The sequence below is a fragment of the Pinus tabuliformis genome, chromosome 7 (genome assembly GCF_031772625.1).
Source record: "Pinus tabuliformis cultivar Carrire ecotype Pingquan chromosome 7, CPIR1, whole genome shotgun sequence".
NCBI classification, from domain to species: Eukaryota; Viridiplantae; Streptophyta; class Pinopsida; order Pinales; family Pinaceae; genus Pinus; species Pinus tabuliformis.
Genome location: NC_142293.1, coordinates 1,448,018,170 through 1,448,042,165, shown reverse-complemented (window position 1 = coordinate 1,448,042,165; position 23,996 = coordinate 1,448,018,170).

Genomic DNA, 23,996 nt, shown 5'->3' with positions numbered 1-23,996 from the left:
ATTTTGGGCCATTCTCTTGTCCTAGGGAGGGAGGAGTCTTTTGACGCCCTGCTCCACGCCTTGAGTAAGATTTATTTCTTTTTAACGCTTGTGTGTTTCCTTTTTGGGAAAACCATAGCTTTTACCCTAGGGAGGGAGGAGTCTTTTGATGCCTTGCTTCAGATATGGAAGTATTAGGGCTCCCGTGGCATGTGTCTATTTCTGATTCTTGTCCCGGGGGGGAGGAGTCCTTTGACGCTCTGCTCCGGGCCTAAAAGCCTAGATTTTTGTTTTGTTACCTGCCTTTATTTTTTTAATGAGTTCTTTCTTCTTGGGGAAGGAATGGTCCTTTGACACCTTACTCCAAGATTGAAGCATTATAGATTCATACCAAGATCGTCCATCATATCAACTTTTGTATGAACAAAGAATCAAATACGAGGGGCAGAGGGAGAGCCCCAAAGAGGGGAGGACCAGATCTCGGAAGAAAAACCTATATCCAACAAATCATAACAAAGGTTGAATTAGAAGCATCCTCTCGCACAGCTACGAGGCCAGGGGCAAGGGGAGTGAAGTCTAAGGGACAGTCAATGGAGCAACCAGTGCTGGCTACGACATTCTTTGGTGATTCAACACAACAAGTTCCTCTAGCAATAGACCTAATCTGGAGAATCTTGCGCTGGTGATAGCAGAGGAAGAAATTGCAAGTAGAACATCGACAGGGTTAGACTACTCCAGTAAGGGAAAGGAAGTTGCAACCAAGGGGTCAAGCCATCAGGCCTCGCGAGAAGAAAACGAGGAAAAACTTGCATCACCAAGAGACCAGGGAAGTGCTACTAAAGCAACTCAAGTTCTAGTGGTAAAGAATCCTTAGCCACCCTCCATAAAGCCTGTTGAAATCCCCAGCGAGTATTGGAAGATATTTATGGCTCCCACAACCTCCACCATCGGTTTTCCAATCGGGGATCTGGGAGCTGGCACGCCTACAAAGCCTATTCCATTGGCAACATTACCAAACTTTCATGGGCTCATTTTAGAAGACCCTGACACATTTCTATTTGAGTTTGACATAGTGTGTCGGCGATATGACTACACAACAGATGCCTAGAAGCTAAATATTTTCCTGTCTACACTAAAAGGAATGGCTTTGCGATGGTTCATGGGTCTCGAAGGAAAATCCATTTCCACATGGGATGATATGAAAACAACTTTTCTGGAGAAATACCAAGATTACTGTAAATCCTGGAACATCAAGGAGGAAATCTTCAATTTCACACAGAAAGAAGATGAAAGCTTGGAAGATTGTGTGGAAAGGTTCAAGTACACCTTATAGAGGTCACGTCATTCTACCCTGGATAAGGAAATTTTAAAGATTATCCTCATTCGATCCTTTCGAGAGGACTCGATAGAACTATTAAACATCGTGGGAGACATCTCCAAGGAGACATTCAAAGATCTTTGCAATTTATGTATTCAGTGCTCAAGGGGGCTTGCAAGGAGTAAGCTTGGGATCCGGTCAGCAAAGGGGTCTGGTGGGGGTGTTATAAAAGCAGAAATCGGAAACCTACTAGACAATTTAAGGACGGATATCCTCAGCACCCTGTCAGCGCAAATGGACACTCTCAAGTAAAACAGAAACAGTTGGCACTGGACAGGACCATGGAAATATTTTGTCCACAGTGCAGGAAGAAGCACCCGAAAAGGGAATGTCTACTAAATTCCATAGAGGAATGTGTGATATGTGAGCTCAATCATGGGACAAGTTCATGCCCTTCCTTGCTAGGCTTGAAATCAGTATTTCAAGGAACGGGGGAGGACAAAGAGCAACTGTACCTCATGGGATCCAGGGAGCCATGGTAGCCTTGACCACTAATTATGTACCCGGATCCATCTCAGTATTTCAATAATTATAATATGAATCCTCAGACCATGCCTTACCCCCCCATGTGGCCGCAATATCAGTATCCACCTTGGCAGCAGTGGAACCCTCAAGCCAGTACAAGCTCTTCATGGGCTCCAACTTGGCGAGCATCCCCTCCTGGTCAGTTTCCTCAGCAGATACCTCAGCAACAACTCCAGTTACCCTCCAATGTGCCTCCTGGTAACCAGTCTGCCCTCCGTCAGCTTCCAATGCAACCTAACCCTAATCCTAACAATAAGGGACCTCATCAAGTTGATGTTCTTAACTTGCCTTCATATAGTATCTCCATTGCAGAGTTGTATGAAATGAATCTGTGATCAGGTCGTACAGTTAACGTCCAACCTCCTCCAGTTATCATTGAACAACTCGATAGTGAAGGTAAGGAGGTAGAACCGATTAATAAAGAGCCGAAACAAACTGATAGAAACCAGGCGCCTCCTGTTAAACAACATCAATATGAACCACCTTACCCAGAGAGACTAATTATGAGTAAACCAAGCCCTCAAGCTGAATTTGATTTATTAGGAGAATTGTAGAACTTATTTGTTAAAATTCCCTTGTTACAAGCTGTGAAGGATGTTCCAATCTATGCAAAGACTCTTAGGGAATATTGTTCAAAGAAACCTGCCAAGAAAACTAAAGATCCCCTCACTATACATGTTATGGGAAAATTATTGGACTTTATGATGGGAAAATCAATGCCGGTAAAATATGGAGATACGGGGAACCCACTTTTGATAGCACAGATTAATGGGGTAGAGATTTCAAATGTGCTGGTAGACGTGGGTTCTGCCATCAATGTCATCACCACTGAAACCATGCATGCGTTGGGCCTTCACAATTTGAAGCATACACCTACAGTATTGGAACTAGCAAAACGATCTACAATCAAACCTGTAGGGAAATTGGAAGATGTGACAATTTTAGTGGATTCATGGCATTACCCCATAGATTTCCTGGTATTACATACACAATCTTCAGTGGGCAGTCATCCCTTGATTTTGGGTAGACCATGGCTGGCCACTGTATATGCTTACATTAGGTGTCGCTCAGGAAATATGGTTATTTATAATGGACATAACATTAAGAATTTAGTGCTATATCCATTGGCAGAACCAAATCCACCCACAAAAAAAGCAGGCGGCAAGAAAGTTGTATCTGTGGTACAGGCTGAAATGGAAGATGAAGAAGTAAGGCCAGTCCTCACTATTGGACAGGCCCTTCAGTTGAAAATGGAAGCAGAAGATGATGTAATCACTTCCTTCATGGATGATCCTTGCTTTGTTTCAGAACCAAACCAGCAAATCCTAGAATCTATCCTAAGCTGTGAGACTCAGGAAACTATGGAAAGAATAGAAGGATTAGAGAAGCCACCTATTGATACACCCCATGAAAGTGTTCAAGTGGAATTGGAACCCGGGAAAACTTTGAATATCTATCCAAACCTGTCAGAATCCCAGAAGAAGCAACTTGTGGACATTCTACGGAAACATAAAGAAGCCTTCGCCTGGGATTACGCAGATATGAAAGGCATCCCTGCCAACTTATGCACCCATCACATATATATCAAGGAAGATTGTCGTCCTATAAGACAACCTCATAGGAGAATGAACCCTGCACTGAAAAATGTTGTGAAAGAAGAGCTTTAGAAATTACTAGATGTAGGTTTTATCTATCCTATCTCAGATAGCCAATGGGTCTCATCGTTAGTAATGGTCCCCAAGAAGAATGGAAAATGGCGAATCTGCGTAGATTATCGAGAGTTAAATAAGGTAATGTAGAAAGACCATTTTCCCTTGCCATTTATTGATCAAGTTTTAGACACGTTGGCTGGCAAGAAATTTTTCTCTTTTTTGGATGGGTTTAGTGGACATAACCAGATCCAGATTTCTCCTGAGGACCAGGACAAGACCACTTTCACATGCCCCTCGGGAATATTTGCATACCGGGTCCTTCCATTTGGCCTGTGTAATGCTCTTGCAACATTCCAGAGGAAAATTATGGGAATATTCTCTGACTTGATAGATGACAGTGTTGAAATCTATATTGACGATTTTACTCCATATGGGGACTCATTTTTGGAGGGGTTGAAAAATTTGGAAAAAGTTCTCGCAAGGTGTATATAAGCGTGTGTCCCTCTGAGTATAGTAAAATGTCACATGATGATGGAAGAAGGAATCGTTTTGGGAAATTTGCTCTAAGCCGAAGGGATCAGGATGGACCCAACAAAGATAAAGGTAATTTTTCACTTCCCAACACCTAAGACGGTGACACAGGTACGGAGTTTCATTGGTTGTGCTGGTTATTATAGACGTTTCATAGAAAATTTTGCAAAAGTAGCACACCCACTATTTCAATTACTAACAAAAGATTCAGAATTTGTGTGGTCAGATGACTGTGATACAACCTTTACAAAAATTAAAGAATTAGTCTGCAGTGCTCCGATCCTTAGAGGACTAGACTGGGCATTACCTTTCCACATTCATACGGATGCCTCTCAAACAATAATTGGTGCAGCGTTGGGAGAGTAAGAGGATAAGGTACCATACACAGTCTACTATGTTAGTAAAAATTTGGCCCCTGCTGAATTAAACTACATGGTGACTGAGAAAGAGTTCCTTGTTGTCGTTTATGCCATCAATAAGTTCCGACACTACATTACCGGGTGTCCCACCTTTGTGCATATTGATCATGTAGCCATCAGGTTTTTAATGAACAGACATGTTACCCGAGGTCGTATTACAAGATGTTGTTGCTACTATAGGAATTTGATATTACCATAGTAGATAAACTAGGGAAGCACAATGTGGTTGTAGATTCCTTATCTAGGATAGAACATGATGGTAAGGATACACCAATTGAAGATAACTTTCTAGATGAGCATCTTTTTGTAGTTTCTGCTAACACTCCGTGGTATGCAGATATTGCTAATTATCTTCCTATAGGTAAAGTGCCTCGTCATCTGTCCTATAAGGAGCAAAGGAAGATCATTCACCAGAGTACCCGATATTCATGGATGGTAGGATATCTCTTCCATACAGGGGTTGACCAGCAGATTCGGCATTGTGTGGCAGAAGATGATATTTTTGAGATATTAAAAGCTACACACGATGGACCTTGTGGAGGACATTTTGCAGATAAAAGAATAGGTCATAAGGTGCTACAAATGAGATATTACTAGCCCTCCATCTTTCGAGATGCTCGGGATTATGTTTGAAGGTGTGATAGATGTCAACGGATGGGACAACCTGGGAAAGCAGATGAAATGCCTCTTTAGCCCCAAATAATCCTTGAACCATTTGAGAAATGGGCCATCGATTTTGTTGGGACCTTTAACCCACTTTCTCATCAAAAATCTTACATCCTAGTCTGTACTGACTATGTAACTAAATGGGTGGAAGCTAGAGCAGTCACAAGAGAAACAGAGCAAGCAGTGGTAGATTTTCTTTTTGAAGAAATCTTTGCCCGGTATGGGACTCCAAGGGAAATTGTATCAGATGGTGGATCATAGTTCACATTTCATATGATAGAAAAGTTGATGCAGAAATATGGGGTCAAACATAGAGTGACAACCCCCTATCATCCCCAGGCGAATGGATAGGTAGAAAGCACAAACAAGGTATTGGAAAATATCTTGACAAAGTCAGTAGCAAGCCATCGCCGGGACTGGGCAAAGAAACTTCCAAAAGCTCTATGGGCATACAGGACAACATGGCGGAATACAACAGGGTTTTCTCCGTTTGAACTAGTTTATGGGAAATCCCCCTTGTTTCCGGTGGAATTTGAGATTAGTAAACTCAGAGCATCTCTGGAAGTAGGCTTAGATCTATCAGAAGCACAAAAACACTGATTGGAATAGCTGAATGAGTTGGATGAGATTCGAGTGGTAGCTGTTCAGAAAACTATTGTTGTTCAACAGCAGAGAATGAAATGGCACGATAAGTTTATCAAAACTAAGGTGTTTCATGTAGGGGACTGGGCGTTATTGTATGACTCATGATTTAAGGATTTCAAAGGCAAGCTCTGCACTCGCTAGATGGGTCCATATCAAATGGACACAATGTTTGACAATGGAACAGTTAGACTGAGTACAATAGATAAGAACCATACCTCGTTCTTAGAAAATGGACACCGTCTAAAACTATACCACCATCTAGCCTCTAAAGATGCCTTTGTTAAAAATCTTTCCATTTTATCTGATTTAATGGTCATTGGAAAAGAGGATACTCTCACTCTGTCTTAACTCCAATATATATATATATATATATATACACACACATATATATATATATATATATATATATATATATATATACACACACACATATACATATATATATATATATATATATATATATATATACACACACACACACACACACACACACATATATATATATATATATATATATATATATATATATATATATATATATATATATATTGTTGCTACTTGTTTGTCTTTTGCAGGAATAACAAAGAAATCTAGTGAGGAGAAATGTAACAATTGGTGTTGTTACTCCACCAGTGCTGCCAGGAAGATATTGTTGTATTCCACTGGTGTGAGGCACTAAGTGTTGTTACTCCACTAAGTGTTGTTACCCCATAATTGTTGTTACTTCGTAATTGTCGTTACTTCGCAACTGCCATTACTCCATAACTGTCTTTACTCTGCAACTGCTGTTACTCCGCTGGTGCCATTACTCTGCAACTGCCGTTACTCCGCCGGTGCCATTACTCCGCAACTTTCGTTACTCCGCCGGTGCCGTTACTCCGCAACTTCCGTTACTCCACCGGTGCCATTACTCTGCAACTGTTGTTACTCTGCCGCTACCATTACTCTGTAATGTCGTTACTCACTGTTGCTATTACTCCTGGTGTTGTTACTCATTGTGTTGTTACTCACTGTTGCTGTTACTTGTTGTGTTGTTACTCACTGTTGCTGTTACTCCCTGTACTATTACTAGCTATTGTTGCTACTCCATCAGACATGTTGCTACTACTCCACCAAAGGTAAGTCCGCAGGTATGTATCCGTTGATTTTATGGATTTAATTAAATATTACAAAAAGGACACTAAAATGTGTCGTGGAAGGTTGTCATTAAGTTGGGGGCAGGGGGGGGGGAACCGTCATAATGAATGATGGTGTACCTCGAAAAAGCATTTATGACACATGATCCTTACCTAACCAAATCTATGATTTTGGTACTCCGTAATCATACTTTTGATGTGTTGAGATGCGTATTCATATGCATCGAGTCATATCAGTCACCCTCCCAACAAGCTACATTAAATTTCTGAAATATCCCACAGTACCACCTCGATTTATCATCATTTCCAAACGTACCAGTACTGTTCATCTGTTGTTTCCAAATCGACCATGACGTTATTTCAGTTTCCAATAGTTTGGAAACCTATCACTCTCCCTTGCCAGCTAACTGCAGTCGTCATGGTGATTTCGCCTCTACAACAATGGGTGGTTGATCTATTCGACATGAACCTGAGGATACAAGGAGAGTTCGGAACAATCAGGAGGTGTGGTAGGTTTTCGAGAACATAGGCTGGGATGTTTATTTCGACATATTGAGGGGGTCGAATGAAGAAATGACGACGACATTTGCATTGAACTTGGCAGAAGGAGGATCTTGGGTCCGCGGAATTGAGAGACCTGTAATAGAGGAAATCATCGCAGAAGTCAGTGGGCTTCCTCAAGTCAGGCAACGATGGTTCTCGAGAAGAACTGCCCTTCTAGAATTTCCAGAGGCCTTCCTACAAGCGGGTGAGAGTATTGCACAGAAGGGTCGGGGGTATGACAGAAACTCGCTAACACATCCATGGGGAGGGTCAGCAGAGTTCGTCATAAAATATATGACATGCGAAGGAAGATACTCCACCATCTTCAAATACCATCTTTGCATACTGGCTGACCTATGATTTCCACAGGCAGAAGTTTTTTCAATGAATGTGCCCTATTTTCTACTTAGGAGCCTTCACTTAATGGCGCATTTGGCTTAGGGGTCGCGACAGGTATTGGCGGTCATCACTCACCATGGTTTGGTTCAGTTGTTGATAATGAATGTCGTTGGACAAATCCCGATTCCATGGGAGCTATTTCGGGATTCCACAGAGGAACAAATAGCAGTTGTTGTAGCCGCCAGGACAAAAGAACCTGAAGCTATGGAGGAGGATGCAGGAGATGATGATGATTATGTTGACCAAGAGGAGCCAGAGGAAATGGAGATGGAAATAGAAGAACTTGGAGATGAGGCAGCTCCCCAAGAGCAAGCCGAAACTTCAGAGTCAATGGTAGATGTGGGGATTGATATAGAAAGGCTCACTAGTACCATGACCAAGGCTGTCCCACAAGAACCAGCCTCACCTTTGGAACTAGCAGAGAAAGTTGTTAATATGGCAACCACAGAAGCAGACCCACAATAGGCCAGTGTGGACGAAGTGGTCGATATGGTGACCCAGGGTACCCCATAAGGATCTCCTGCCACCATGAAGCTAATAGAGGAGGATAATCTGATTGAAGAGGTGGTCGTGATCACTCCGACCTTGGAACTCATGGAAGAGGAGGAATAGAGACAACAAGGGCCCAGAGCCAAGGAAACCATGGGACCCGTGGAGGAAGCAGCGAGAGAACTAGGGCGTGAGGTTGATGCTGACCCACAAGAACCAATGTCAACTTTGGGGCCGAATGTCGAGGATTCGTTCCAATTTTCCTTCTTTATCCCAAGAGGAGTGAGAGTAACTCGTTCCCCATGGAAGAAAGAAGAAGAAGAGTTCGTTGTTCCTATGGCTCTAAATCTGTCACGAAGGCCACAACCATATGGGGTTAATGCTACGTAGGCGGCAGGCACCTCAGAGTCAGAAAGGAGAGAAGAGATAGAGATTCCCGGGCTGAAGAATCGGAAGGAACCCCAACAAGCACAGTAGAAGGAGAGCATCTCGCCAAGGCATCACGGGTCGCGGTGAGCATGCGCGAAGAAGAAATAATTGTTGGCGAAGAGGAGGGACCAAGCGAAGCGGTCCTGACGAATGAGCTAATGACACAACTTTGTGAGAAGGCTGTGAAGCACGAAATAATTGAAGAAAGGTAGAAAGTGGAGGAAAACCCAATAGTGGGCACAACAGAAGAGGTTTCGCGAGATTTACCTCCAGCTGCCGAAATGGAGGAAGCACTGATTAAGCAGGAATGGATAGAGCTGTGTGAACAATGAAGGCTTCCAGCTAAGAAAAAGTATTAGCTGTAGTTTAGAGGAACAATGCGGCTCAAAATGGAGGTAAGGAAACTGAGAAAGAAGGTGCATAGAATGCAGAAATAGATAAATAAGTACAAGCGGCAAGGCAAAAAGTCGAATACAATTGGGGTTGAAGCAGAAACTCAAGTGGACCTGATAGCCACAAGCTCTGCTACCACTCAAACAGACCCGGTCGAACGACTATTTGAAGACCAGGGATATCCCTTAACAGCCGAAATACAGTCTTGGAAATCTATTATGGCTCAATACAAAAATGAGATCAGGAGGACCGAGGAAAGAGCCTCCACAACCATCTCTGGATATGTGGAGCGCATAGATGTTATGAGATTAAGGCATATGAAGCAGCACCTCAAGATGGAGCAGCTGGAAAATCAAGTGGTAGAACTGAAGGCCGATAAGGTGCAGATGTTCAATCTGGTGCAAGAGGTTATGGCATGTTGTCCCCCTGCTTCTTGTTATTCTTTATTTTTGCATGAACATTTCCTTTTATTTTGCATGGAAAGCATAAAAAACGAGATCAACTATGACATAGAAGATGGTGTACAATTCCTTCGAATCTTGAGGAGTCATGATGTGCCAACTCAACATCTGATGTGTGAATTTTACTTGCATGAGTATCTACTGCGTCTGGATAGAGATTTTAACCCAGTTCCGTATGTAGGGGACATTCATTTAAGGGCCCTCACCTCTTATGCTTTCAATTAGATTCACTGGCAGAAGGCTTGTAACACTTTTGAATCCAATCAAGTTACAAAGCCATTTATAGTAAGAGGAGAACATGAGAGGTCAGTCACAATGTTCAATAAGCATAACACCTTCTTGGGAATTGGGGAGAACAGAGATAGAATGGTGAGGACACAAAGATGGTGTCTTGATCTTTGTGTCAAGCAACTCACCACATTTCAAAAAGAGGCCCTTGATTGCTGTGAGAGAAGGTGATGTCACCTACAACTGTCCCGAACAAGGAACCTTTTGGGGCACCAAATTTTGCACGAGTACTCACTAGAGTGCCCAGATATGTGGCATGTGTCTAGACATGTGGGGCGGGTGGATGGGGAGCCAGTTCCAGTTTCCTCTTCTTTGGTTGCCTGCTGAAATTTACACTCCAGCTTATGATGTTCCAAAGGATTGGTGGAAGGAAGTTCTCCTTTCAGATGGGTTTAAAGCTCCAAGAATAGAGATGGCCTTAGAATATGATCTCACCAGGCTTCATGAGACTTACAGTCTGCAAAACCTAGACTTACGGTGGCGGTGGACTGCATGAGGACATGCAGAAGGCTAGTTGGGGGAAGATGTTGGGTACCAAATCGGGCCATCTTTCTGTCCATTTATATTATCCTTTTTGACCTTTTTGTACTCATTTACCTATGATGTTATGCTAAACCTTCAAGGTAAATACCCCTGACTTGTCCATTTGGAATATTTTAATTAATGAAGTAAATTCACGGAGTCTTATCTATTCACGGACTAAAACATGTGTTTTACATAGCTTGGAGAACATGAGACCTTGCTTCAACATCTCACAATAGATCTGTTAACGACTAGCCATAAGGAGGCCATGCAGCTGGAGTCACGATTCCCTGGAACTATTCTTGGACCTTTTTGTTATCTCAGAACATCTGGTGATGGTGCCATTCCAACTAATGTACATTCTGAACATGCGGTTACCATGTTTCAGGGAGATCTGTTAATCTCCCTTGCTGTGTATAAAATGCAGATTGTTCCTGTGAATGGGGGTTCTCCCATCACTATTGTAATCACTTCTTACCGATTAATAAAATACCATCTATTTTGTTGCTCCAATTTTTTCCGTGACTAACACAGCCCTGATCAGAGAGCTGGGTCCGCTCTTTTGATCAGGTGCTGCATCTTTGTGTGTATTATTTACTAGTTTGTGCTTGTGTTATAGTTCTTTCCTGTTTATGATTATTTCTGAAGTTCTGTAGTAAGCTTAATCTCACAGTCATGCTTTGAATCTTAAACCACAAATCCTTGGTCGAAACAGATTACGCATTTTCCCCTACATATACCTTGCGTGTTGCCTTGAAAGGATACACACCGGGATTGATAATTTAATGATGGAATAGGGTGAATAAATCATTCATACTTTGACACCAACAATATCTACTACATGTAAGATGGCCATCATATCCTTCTCATAGGTAGATTGTCCCAGATTTGTCTCACTTAGTTGTTGGCTAGTGAAGGCCAAGGGTTGACCTTCCTGCATTAAGACCGCCCCAATACCCATACTTGAAGCATCACATTCAATCACAAAATATTTGTGTCATGCGGAAAGAGTCAATTTTGCGGACAAAACCGACCTCCCTAGAAACTAAGGCGTTTTCTAGTGACAAACAAAACAATCAAGCACTATCTTTCCCTAAATATGCATTTAAAATAAAAGCAACCAGGTGTTTAAGGCTTACCTTTAGTCCAACGCTGTTTGTAGCAGCCAAGCCTCTTCGATCCAGATGAGCTCCTTCTCCTTGAAGCCTGCATACACTAACAAGCAAACGATTACATAGCACCTGAATAACTCATATAATAAAACATATTCATCATAAAGACCAAGGAGTTTATGAAACAAATTATATATAACAACTTGTTGAGAAAAATGAACTTAATTGTATTAATTGGAAACAAGAGAAACCTTACAACCAGTGCCTTGGTGTTGTGCAGGTCCCTCCCAGGGTCCAGCAAGAGTTCTCCTCTACTTTGATCAGCTCACCCACTTCCAAATGAAGCTAAGAAAGGAATGGGATCTCTCCTCTCAAGCTCTATAAGGGAGTCCTAATTTCAGCAGCATCTACCCTTAGGAATCTTCAGCTTTCAACCTCCCCTCCCTCTGGCCCAATGCCTGTATTTATAATGCTTTGGAGGAAGTTAAACAGGTCCACCATCAATGGGATAAGCCCCTCTTTCAAAGGGATAGCTCCCCTCTTCATGGGATAAGTTCCTCTTTCATTGGGATGCATGAACCATCTGGAGGCGCTCAATCCACGTCAAACCATCTTCTAGAATGCTCTAGAATCGACCGCAAGTAAGTTTTTTGAAGTAAAACTTGCGCCTTTTGACTTTTACAGGGGTACGCACCCACCCCTTTACAGACAGAGCGTACAAGTACACAGGTATTATGTACTTGAGGTGCGTACACGCAGGTAAGAGTAAGAGAAAGTGCGTAACCAGAGTTATATTGATTTTTAAAGGCTTTCTCTCTTTTTTGGAGTTTGACATGAGGAGCAGAGGTATAAGACTTGCCAAGGAGGACAGTATGGTTATTGATGGAGCCATACTGACTGTAAATAGTCATGGTGACAAATTTTAGTGTAACAGATTGCCCCCTAAAGTGCGAGGTCTGTAGTAGATTAGGGTTTTATATCATCTAGGAAGGGTGAAGCACTTTATCATTTCGAGGATTATCTTGTGGAGAGCCCAGTCGGAACCTGCAAATATTCAACACAAAATACATATATGAGATCATATCATCGCTGAGGTAGGCATTCCCATACTCAGATCAAAAACTTTAACTAGCAAACTAACTACTGCTCTGATATAGGAATGATTTCGCAATACATCATAGTCATAGACACATGTAGACACAGTATGGACGCAGCCATCTGTTTATAATTAGTGTACTGTATAATGAATACAAAACTCCTCGCAGCCTGGATGGCGGAAACTAGATCCAGGGTCTTCATTTCTGCTTCCCGAAATAGTACGATTCTATCCATGCGAATAAATGAGTTGATGTCGAACATGGTAGAAACCACTTGATTACCAGTCAATGATGTAAACTGTTAACAAGTGTGAGAGAGACCACCAGTGATGTCAATGGTTCTCAAAGTACCCAGTACAATCCATGAGATGTGAATGAATGTGTTGATGTTGAACATGTCACAGAATCCCTTGATCGAAGGTCATTGATGTAACCTGTCGTCAAAGGCGAGAAACCTGCCATTGAGGCATGCAGATCCCAAGGTACTGATGATTCCTAGATCATCTTTCTAGATAATGTGCTGATGTCGATAGAAAGCGATCCGTCGCAGGCAAGCCCACAACACGAAACCATAAATCAAGTTGAAGAAATGTAGCTGTAAGGACTGACTCAGGGATGGTCAAGATGGATGACAGATATTTTGCAGATGAATGGTTTATTTGCAGTGACCTCTTGAACACATAACGACACAACAGATGGCTTGGTGACAATTGACCCAAAGTTAATACCCAGAAACCGGCTGAAGACTTTCAATGTGGTTTGATCAACTATTAGGCAAAGGATTTCCCAACCCAGGTGAATAAAAAGTGTCATGTTCAAGAGTGGTGATAAGGTTTTTCCGAGACAAAGTATAACAAATAGGCTCATTTTCCTCTCTTTTCCCCCACCATTTCTGGCAAGTACCTCTTTATTTTTTACAAGCTTGAGGAGGATAACATTTGCTTGATTATAAGCTCATCCTTCGGATGAGTCCAACTTAGTTTAGATTCGAACCCTAAGAAGGAGTGGTCCGTTCCTGTTTGTAATCGAACAGGTCCTTTACTGTGAAATTTTAACGAGTCCAGTATAGGAGAAACTCGGCGTTTTTCAATTTTAGAGAGTCTGAAAAACTTAAGAAGACTCCAGGGTTGACCTTTTTCGTAAATTTGTGTCTCCCAAGCCCGAAAAAGTATAAAATAATACTTGAGAGAACCGCTTGATCTTTACGACCAAGGAGTACTTTCATGATTAGTGTCTGATCTGAAAAGTAGAAAGCGATCAAGGACACGTCGTTTTATTTCCAATATCGAATTTGAAACGACAAAAATCCGGCAATCTTTTCATGTTTTTACGGTCAGAAAAGGGCTGTAAGAGGAACGTCTTTTAATTCCGTTTTAACGAGTGTAAAAGAAACGCTCGGCAATCTTTTCATGTTTTAGGAGTCAGAAAAGGGCTTAAAGATGACTCTGATGTTTTTGTTTGTAAAGAACGACAATTTTCCCTGAAAATCCTTTATCTTGCACAAAAACCAACACATTACTCATACCTGTTGAAGATAGATAAAAATAATTTGAAAAATACCTTTTCATGGTGAAAAATAAACAAATTTACCATTTATTTACCCAAAAAACCTATAAAAAGGGCTTTTACCAATTCATTTTTACCATTTTACTATTTGAGGAGAGAAAAAGGGCTTTTGGCAAGAAACTTCCCGTGGACATTGCGGAGAATCCGACCGTCGAAACCGAACGCCGTCTCTTCCAGGTAATTTTCAACATCCTCCTCTTCAATTTCATCCATTTAGAATTCTTTTTTAGGCCCAGATTTCATTTTTGGAAGGTTTTGGGGTTTCAAAAACCACCTCTCGGGGTACGCAGGCACCACACTAGGGACCCGCGTACCCCGACATTTTCTCAGTTGGAAAAATGTCGGGGGTACGCACCTTGCCTTCAGGGACCCTGCGTACCCACGCTCTGTTCCTAAAGGCGGGGTGCGTACCCCGCACAACGAGTTTTTAAACCCCAAATTCTCCAAAATGGACCAAATTTTTTGATTTCATGGAATCTAATGGATGTTTTATGGTGTGTAGATTGTTCACCATGCTCGATTGGCGCGAGAGAGAGCACGAAGATGTTGATTTGGCCGCCATTAATCATCAACCGTCAATTGATGCTTTGAAGGCATGCGGCCTTTATAAATACTGGGCCATACCTGGCATGAGGGCCCAAGTGAGCTTTCTAGAGTGGCTGGTAGAAAGATGGAACGTTCAGGACCAGTGTTTTTATATTGGAGGACACCAGCTTGAGATGGAGCCGGCAGATATCTACTTTCTCACTGGTTTGCCCAAGAGAGGCGAACACTTGACTCTGTTCAGGACTAGGCCAGGTGGCCAGTCTATCGCTAGTCTCCGACTAGAGTGGTGTAACACTCAGTCTCAGGAGAAGGGGATAGAGATCAAAACTATATCCCGTCCTGAACTTATGGTGATTGCCTTTACAATTACCAGACTTTGCGGGGCTGCCGCTTTACACATTGCCACTGGATCCCAGATGCGGATGGCGATTGATTGCTATCGAGGTACCATTTTCAACTGGTGTGATGCTGTGTTGGCCAATGTAAAAGGCCAACTGACTAGAGCCAAAAATGGACAGCTAAAGACCTTTGGTTATGGGCCTTTAGTTGTGAGTTTTGGCTTAGAGAGGGTTCCGATGCTGATCCCACAGCAGCTCACTGTTGGGGTCGGGCTTCCTCGAGAGCCCAAATTGATGCGATGGGTTGCGGTTATGGCCCGTCATCCTGATGAGGGGACGGAGGTTGTCCGATTTACTTCGGAGTACTTTCACTGGTTAGAGGACCAGGTCTTTTCTATACAGGATTTTCCTTATGCCGGAGTTGATTTTCGTGGAGATCCGGACATGGTTCTTCCACCGGGAGAACAATGGGATGATACAGGTAACTTCATTTTTCACAAGTTTTTCAAACTATCTATTATTTGTGTTTGTTTTATATCGTCTCAAAACTGATAGTAATAATTTTCAAAATGCAGATGTAGGCCCACGACGTCCAGCCAATCTCCGGCCTTACGAGAGGAGACTACCAGCTGCAGCGGCACCTGCCCCACAGGACGAGGCCACAGAGTCTTTGGCTGAGTTGGAAAGTGACCTAGAGCGTCTTACATCAGATATACCGGAGACTACCATAGATGACATTCCAATCAGGCTTCAGCGCTATGTAGTCGGGGTCCCAGGACCTTTTAGGAGGTTCTTGTGTAGGGTGGCCCGTGCAGTGGTGTCATATAGAGATCATCACCAGTGATTGGATGGTCGTTTTGTAGACACATGTGACATTTTGGTTTTTTGTACTTATCATTTTTGCCGATCATAAGGTGTTTTTCAACCTATGATCGAAGACGATGTATTTTTTGACACACTCCTATATATATATATATATATATATATATCATTATTACCGGCTTATCTTGTAAATCATGTTATGGAACGGTTTTAAATTTACATGTATGATTATTGCAAATGTCTATTTAACATTCGAGAAGCAATTGCATCTGCTAATGTATTTAAAGACCTTGGAATATGCTGATATTCAATGTAATCAAACTCACGTTCCAAGAGACGCACTCTCAAAAATAACCTTAATAACACTGGATTTCTAATGGCATACACTCTATTAAGTTGTAATACAACGAGTTCAGAATCTAACCTCACTATCAAACTCTGAATCCCAAATGAAATAGATTCAGACAATAACTCAATCACTGCACTGTATTCGGCAATGTTGTTTGTTGTTTGACCGAGGCTCACCCCATGCATAGATACTAACTCGTCAGAGGGCGAATAGATAACCCAAGCTGCGGAAGAGATATTCCGTGTACTACGACAAGCACCATCAGCGAAACCAATGTATGTTTGGAGAGGCATCGACATCTGCATCATCAAGAGTAAAACCAAGATAAGCAGAAATAACGACGAAAACACACTCTCTAAGCTAAGCACACTGTCTAAACTAACAAACACACCAGCTAGAAAGAAAAACTAACCTAACTAAAAATCTCCATACCCATCTTTTAAGCATAATACCTCTTTAGGTAAAGTCCATTTCTGGGTTTACCCAAAGAGTCCCCGTCAAAGTCTACCAACTCATAGGCCCCTTTTGCTAGCTTTCGCTTGACAATATAGGGCCCATGCCACATAGGAACGAATTTTCCAGCACCTAATTTATCATTAGCTTGATCATATAATAACACTAGGTCTCCTTCCGAAAAATTTCGAGGGGTCACATTTCGATCATACTGAGCTTTCATACGTTTTGCGTGAGTCTCGATCGCCAATGCAACATCACGTCGATTCTCATCTAATTGAGCTAAGTATAATAAACGCTTCTCCTCTTCGGAAGTAGCTAAGTAACGATGGCCATTTGCAGTGACGGGATTTCGCATTCAATGGGTAGCACAGCTTCCAAACCATAAACTAGTTGGAAAGGAGTGAACCCTGTTGATGTTTTCACTGAGGTTCGGTACGCCCAAAGCGCGGAAAATAACATGTTGTGCCAATTCGACCGATGAATACCAATGATTCGTCAGATCATGATAACTAAAACTTTGTTGATGGACTCAACCAGACCATTCGCTTGTGGATAATAAGGAGTTGAACTATCGTGACGCAAACCAAGCTGGCCTGTAAGTTCTGTCATCATAACGTTTCGAAAATGGCGCCCATGGTCAGTGATTATCGCTTGTGGGACACCAAACCTAGCAATTATATGATTGAACACGAAAATTGCAGTTGTCTTGCCGTCTGCCTCGAATGTAGGCATCGCCTCGGCCCACTTAGTAAAATAATCTACCGCAAGGATGATATACGCATGCCCCCCAGCCGAGTGAGGGTTACATGTAATAAAATCGATACCCCATTTAGCAAAAGGACCAACGGCAATTATAGGGTGGAGAGGAGCAGGTGGAGCGCGCATCTTTCGATCAAACACTTGACAGTTGTGGCATTTTCGGACCGCAATAATACAATCTTTAAATAAGGACGGCCAGAAGTAGCCAGCGCGCAATATCTTTTGGGCTGTGGCACACCCAGACATATGACCGCCACACGCTCCAGAGTGACAGTCATTTAGAACCCTTTCAGCCTCTTCGTGAGTTAAGCAACGTCGAAAAATAGAGTCCGCCCCACGGCGATAAAGAGTATCTCCAATAATTTTGTATTGTTGGGACTGGAATCGAATTTTCCGACGTTCTGACTTTGAGACTTCGGGCCGAAAGGATTGGGTCTGGAGATAGACGATGATATCCCCATACCACGGATCTAAAGTGCTGATTAGAAACAAAGATTCGTCCACAATGGGCTCCTCTGCCACAGTTTCCGTGTCAGCACGCGGGAAGTCACACATTAACTCTGCAAAAACTAAAGATTTCTTAGACTTAGATTTCTCAAACTCCAAGTCGAACTCCTGCAGGATAACAATCCATTTAGAGTACTTGCCCCCTAGCAATTGTTTGGTCAAAATGTAGATCATAGGGTTGCAATCCGAAATGACTGTAGTTTTACGAAGTAAAATGTAGTGACGAAAACGTTGGACAGCTTGAACGGCTGCCAATGCCAATTTCTCCACATGTGAGTATTTTAGCTCAGTGGGATTTAACGTCCGACTAAGGTAATATATCACATGTTCCGTTCCGAATTCATCTTCCTGAACTAAGACCATTCCAATGGTGGAATGGGAGGCGGCGAGATACAAAAAATAATCCTGGTTGTAGTTGGGAGGATGCAACAACGGTGCATGGGTCAACGCGTGTTTGAGTGCATCAAAAGATTTCTGAGCTATCTCATCCCAAGAGAATTGAGCGTTCTGTTTCAACAACCGTGTAAAACCCTTTGTAACCTCGGCGTAGTTAGGAATGAATCGTCGTAAAAAGTTTGCTTTCCCCTGCAAACTTTGGAGTTGGCGAAGACTCGAAGGAGGAGGCAATTTGATGATAGCTTCTACCTTCGAGGGATCGACGTGAATGCCGGCTTTCGAAACTACAAATCCTAGCAATCGTCCCACTTCTATACAGAAGACACATTTGTGTGGGTTCAACCGTATCCGATAATGCCTACACCTCATGAAGATTGCTCGTAAGTGAACAAGGTGATCAGCTCGATGTAATGAATGAGCGGGCAAATCATCGAGATACGGTTGCACAATGTGTTTGATGTCATGAAACGCATAAGACATCGCCCTTTGAAAAGTTGCTCCGGCATTCTTGAGCCCAAAAGGTAATTTACAATAAGCAAATGTCCCCCATGGACAAATGAAAGCCGTTTTCGGTTGATCGGCAGGTAGAATATTGATTTGATTGTATCCGGAAAAACCGTCCATAAAGGAAAATATTTCGCTGCCGGCACAATCATCAATTATTTGATTGATATAGGGAGTTGGGTAGTTGTCCTTTGGACAAGCTCGATTAATGTCCCTATAATCGATGCATATTCTTATTGTTCCCTGTTTTTTGTTAACGGGAACAATATTCGATACCCAATCCGTTAACGGGATCGGATAAATGAAACCTGCTTTCAACAGTTTTTCAACTTATGCTTTAATTGCAGCAACTTTTCGTGGGTGAATCTGACGCAAACGTTGCCGGACGGGTTTAGCATCCGGGTAAGTTTTGATCTCATGAACAACAATTGCGGGATCAATTCCTGGCATTTCCTCATAGGACCAGGCAAACACGTCGCGGAATTCTTGAAATAGGGCCTTGTATGTCTGAATTTCGTCATTTGTACACGAGGCACCTATATGAATGTTCTCAACAATTCCAGGCTTAACCGAAATGTCAATGGGAATAGTTCGAGAGATGTTTCCCAAATTCATCTCTGAATCAAGATGTTTCATGGGATTCTGAGCCTCCTTGACATATTCAGCTGTAAAAATTGATGAGAAATCATTTTCAAAATGATCATCCTCGGGTAAAAACGAAGATCTATGATGGAGATCGTCCCATGGTAAATCATCTATACACAGGACTTCACGAAGTTGCTCGTCAGATGAAACAACTTCGGGAAACGCTATTAACTCCGAGGTTGATGTGAAAAGTGATTCCTCACGGACCACATTCATTAGGTCGATTTTGGTTGAACACAGGTCGGTAAAAGACTGCACGGCTTCATAGGCAATTTCATATGGACTCAAAGGCATAAAATTACCAAATGAGTCTATTTCAGATTCAGAAGGAACGATCCAAGGATCGTCATAATAAATAGTGTCTGATGTAATCATATGAATGGTTGCAAATGAAGATGATGCGTTGAGTGGAGGAAAAGGAAAAGTTCCCAGTAAACCGGCATCTTTAACTAATCCTACTCCAACATCCTTATATGGGATAGTCGTTTTACCGACATGCTGAATACTCTCTGAAGAGGCTGGGTCGGATGAAAAGTAAGCCAGCTGGTCTATTGTTACGATCTTTCCATTATGTGGGAACTTTATTACTCAGAAGACCGATGAAACGACCGCTGTCATAGCGTAAGACCAACTTCGACCCAAGAGAAGGTTGTAGTCTAGAGGGGCATCAACCACCTCCACATCTAGACTAACGGTTTTTCCTTCAACCCCTATAGGCAAATCCTATAGAATGCCAAAAGGATGAAACCCACGGCCATCAAAGGCCTTAAGAATTGTCGGGGATTGATTTAGTGAAGGAGAACCAAGCGATCTCCAACACTGTATTGACATAATACACGTTGAAGCTCCCTCATCAATTACAGTCCGATGAATAGGCCTGTTTTTGACTATCACTGGGATCTGGAAAGCCATTTGATGAGGTAAACGTGGTGTACTATTTTCTAGATCAAAGATTATTAGGTTCGGGTCCTGAACATCAACAGCTCCTATAGCCGACAAGAGTAATTTGCGTTGTGCTGGACACGATTGCAGCACTTCCAAAGCCGACATTGCTGAGGGTGAAATAGCTAAGTCCTCAACAATGTTATAATTCTGAGCCGCTCTCGCATGTGGATTGAAAGCAGACTTTCGAAGTATACCCTTGGCGGGCGGTTTGATTACTAAGTCTGGATTAGGCTTCTCTATCTGTAGTGGATCGGAACCGGGAGCTGAGGTTGATGGATTAGAATGAGAAGATTCTACTTCTTTGCCATCAACAGGACTTTTACTACCATAATCTTGCGATCGAGTCGCAATCCTTACATGGGACATCATCAATATGGGTTCTTCATTGGCACTCGAGGAAGAACCTATCATCTTGCTATCTTTTGGAAATGGATCCTTCAAAACAGCAGGAATTTGGGAACCTTTGACGATCTTTGCAACCTCTGCTCGATGAGGGCAGTCTCTTGTAAAGTGTTCCTCTTCACAAATAAGACATGGATAACGAGGCTTGCGCTTTTCATCATTGGATTCCGCCTTTTCAGTTTTCTCCTTTGGAGTTTTGTCTGCTTTATTCTTCTTCTTCCCTTTCTTCTTCCCACCAGATTTTGATTTAGTCGTAGATGACTCTACAGCGTGAATATCGGCGGAGAGTTCAGCAGAAGAATCTCCTGTCGGGGAATCAGGAAAGGTTATGATAGGAGAAGAATTCTTAGAAGACTTCTTCTTACTTTTAGTGTTAACCGAACCAATCATACCATCAGCGGCATGAGATCCCGAAGGAGCTGCAGCGATTTGATTTGACTTGGGAAGATCGGGGATCTTTTCGTGTAACGTACCTGACTGAGTATAGACCAAGTCAAGGTACTGTGCTTGAGCAATCACTTGCTCCTCAGTAACTACTCCGGCCTTAGCTACGTCTTCAGTAATCTTCGGTAACAATGATTTAACAAACCATTCAGCTAAGATCTGGTCCGGGATAAAAACTTTCACTAACCGCCTTCGACGTCTCCATTCATGAATATGATCGGAAATATAAGTGGACGTCGATTGCTTTAATGAAGTTAGTAACTCCGTGCCATTATCATATCTGACCGGCAACTGAAAATGAGTTAAAAATGAGGTAGCTAACTAGCTAAAATTATAAAAAGAGGCCCGTGGTAACTCAATATACCACTTGGCCGCAAGACCAATGAGAGTGCACTGGAAAAGACGTAAGTGGATCGAATCATCCGAGATGGAATTAGAGGCACACCAGAGGTGGTAAGTCATCACATGATTCGACGGGTCCTCTCCAGATTTACCTTCGAACTTGGGAATATCACTGGGCAACTTATTCGGCATTGGCGGCCAAAACGGAAGATAATTAATTGGATCGTTCGTTAGACGCGACAAGTCTGGTAAATCCAAAGTTGCGATAAACGGTAGCTGCCGATTAGGATCCCTAAAACTCTGGTTCATGAGACCAGCCCCAGGAGGAGGATATCCAGGATAACTAGGAATAGGAATTGCATTCGGGATATTGTATCCTCCTGGAAAACCAGGATTAACCGGACCGTACTGGGGTTGTTGTGGTTGTTGATAAGTGTACCCAGGATACGGTTGATACTGGTAAACTGGCTGCTGGACAGCAGGACCAAATTGGTACTGTCCCTGGTACGGTTGATAAGTGAATTGTGGTTGACTTGTGACAACCGTACTTAAACCAGGTTGTCCTATAGGCATCTGAACCGTAGTTTGAATCGTGGATCCAGACGATGGTAAAGATGTCTGAGGAGTAGATACAGGAACAGTAGAAACCGGAGCTGTCGATACTCCAGAAGTAGGTGGGGTAGATTGAACAGATGTTGCGGCAGTTGCAGCAGTCGTTTGAGATGGAGTACGAGGTGCAGTAGGCCCAGACTGAGAAACTACCGAAGGTACAGAAGTTTGAATATTAGACTGGACTGGTTGCTGGGGTGAACCAGAAACTAAGGGTTGTCCAGTTTGAGATGACCACTGTACATTTGGCTGCAACACCTGTTGAGTTTGCGATGGATCCCACACTATGTTCATTCCAGGGTACTGACCCATAACAGGTTGAGAATATTGAGATCCAAAACCGGGTTGAGGGTAGGATTGATAATTGAAAGGTACATTTCCCGTTCCTTGAACATAAGATTGACCTTGGGGTGGTTGGAAACCTTGGTTCGAGTACTGACCTTGGGGTAGATACCCTTGAGGCATGTACTGATACTGGGGTTGACCTTGAGGTATAAATTGATACTGGGGTTGACCTTGAGGAACGTAATGTACCATAGGCACGTACTGTCCTTGAGGTTGTCCCCCAGGCGTTACTTGAGGCTGCCCCCCAGGCAGTAACTGGCCACCTTGGGGTTGAGAATTGGGAATAGAACCTGACATCATAAGAATGTCTTCTACGCTCAACGGCTTTGCACCATTGCTTCCAGTGAATAACCTTTTTTCAATGGGTTGAGGAGATGCTCCCGAAAAAGTACCAGAAAGTGACTGATACCCAGAGGGAACAGAAGGACCGCCGTACAAAAAAGATTCAGGCGATTGAGTAAACATGGACGACTGACCTGACATATTTACGGGAGTATAAAAACCCCTAGGTGGATAAGGAGCACGAGGTGGTGAAAAACTTAACACTGAGTTGTCCAAATAATTAGTTAAAGAAAGATACCAAGTAGTACTTCTAGGTGGACTGTAAAAAATTGATTCACGCTCCCTTAGATCAATAGTAGGTTGATTTTTAGGGATAGGGATGCCTATTTCTTCTTCCAGAGCAAGTTCTTCAATAGCTATCAAACCAAAAGGAAGATTTTCGGTGATTACTCTTTCTACCCTAGGTGAATCAGGAGCACTAGAAGTTGGAGAGACAAACCCCGATGTTGGAGTAACAGGTTCAGAATTCTTAGGTTCTTCGCCTATATCACTAGTAGATGAAAAGCTACCAGCAAGTTCGGAAACCGAAATAGCTTCAGGATTATAACCTGTTTCTAGAGTTTGGTAATCAGGATGAACAACCAATGAAGACTCTCCTTCTTCAGGTGACCCAACTTTACTGCCACTAGGAGTTACAAGGACTTTCAAACCTTCGTAATGGCCCGAGACTTCTTCAGGAGGTTGGCCCCAAAGTCTACGGGACTTCCTCAACAAATCAGCCACGGTTACAACCTCAGGAGACTGGCCCCGAAGTCTACGGGACTGTCTTGGTAATTCAGCCACAGCTAAAAACTTTTAACTACTGCACACGCAAACAAAGTAAAATCTCAAAGAAAACCGCCTAAAGTCTCTAAAGAACCAAACAAATTTGAATCACACGCCTAAAGAATCTAGGGCGTCAAACCACACACAAACAGTAACTTTCCGGACCGAAAACACTAGTTGGTGATGAAATCCAACATCGCAGAATTCAGTACAGAAATGGCAGGTGGAACAATTACCCCGGAAACCTGCT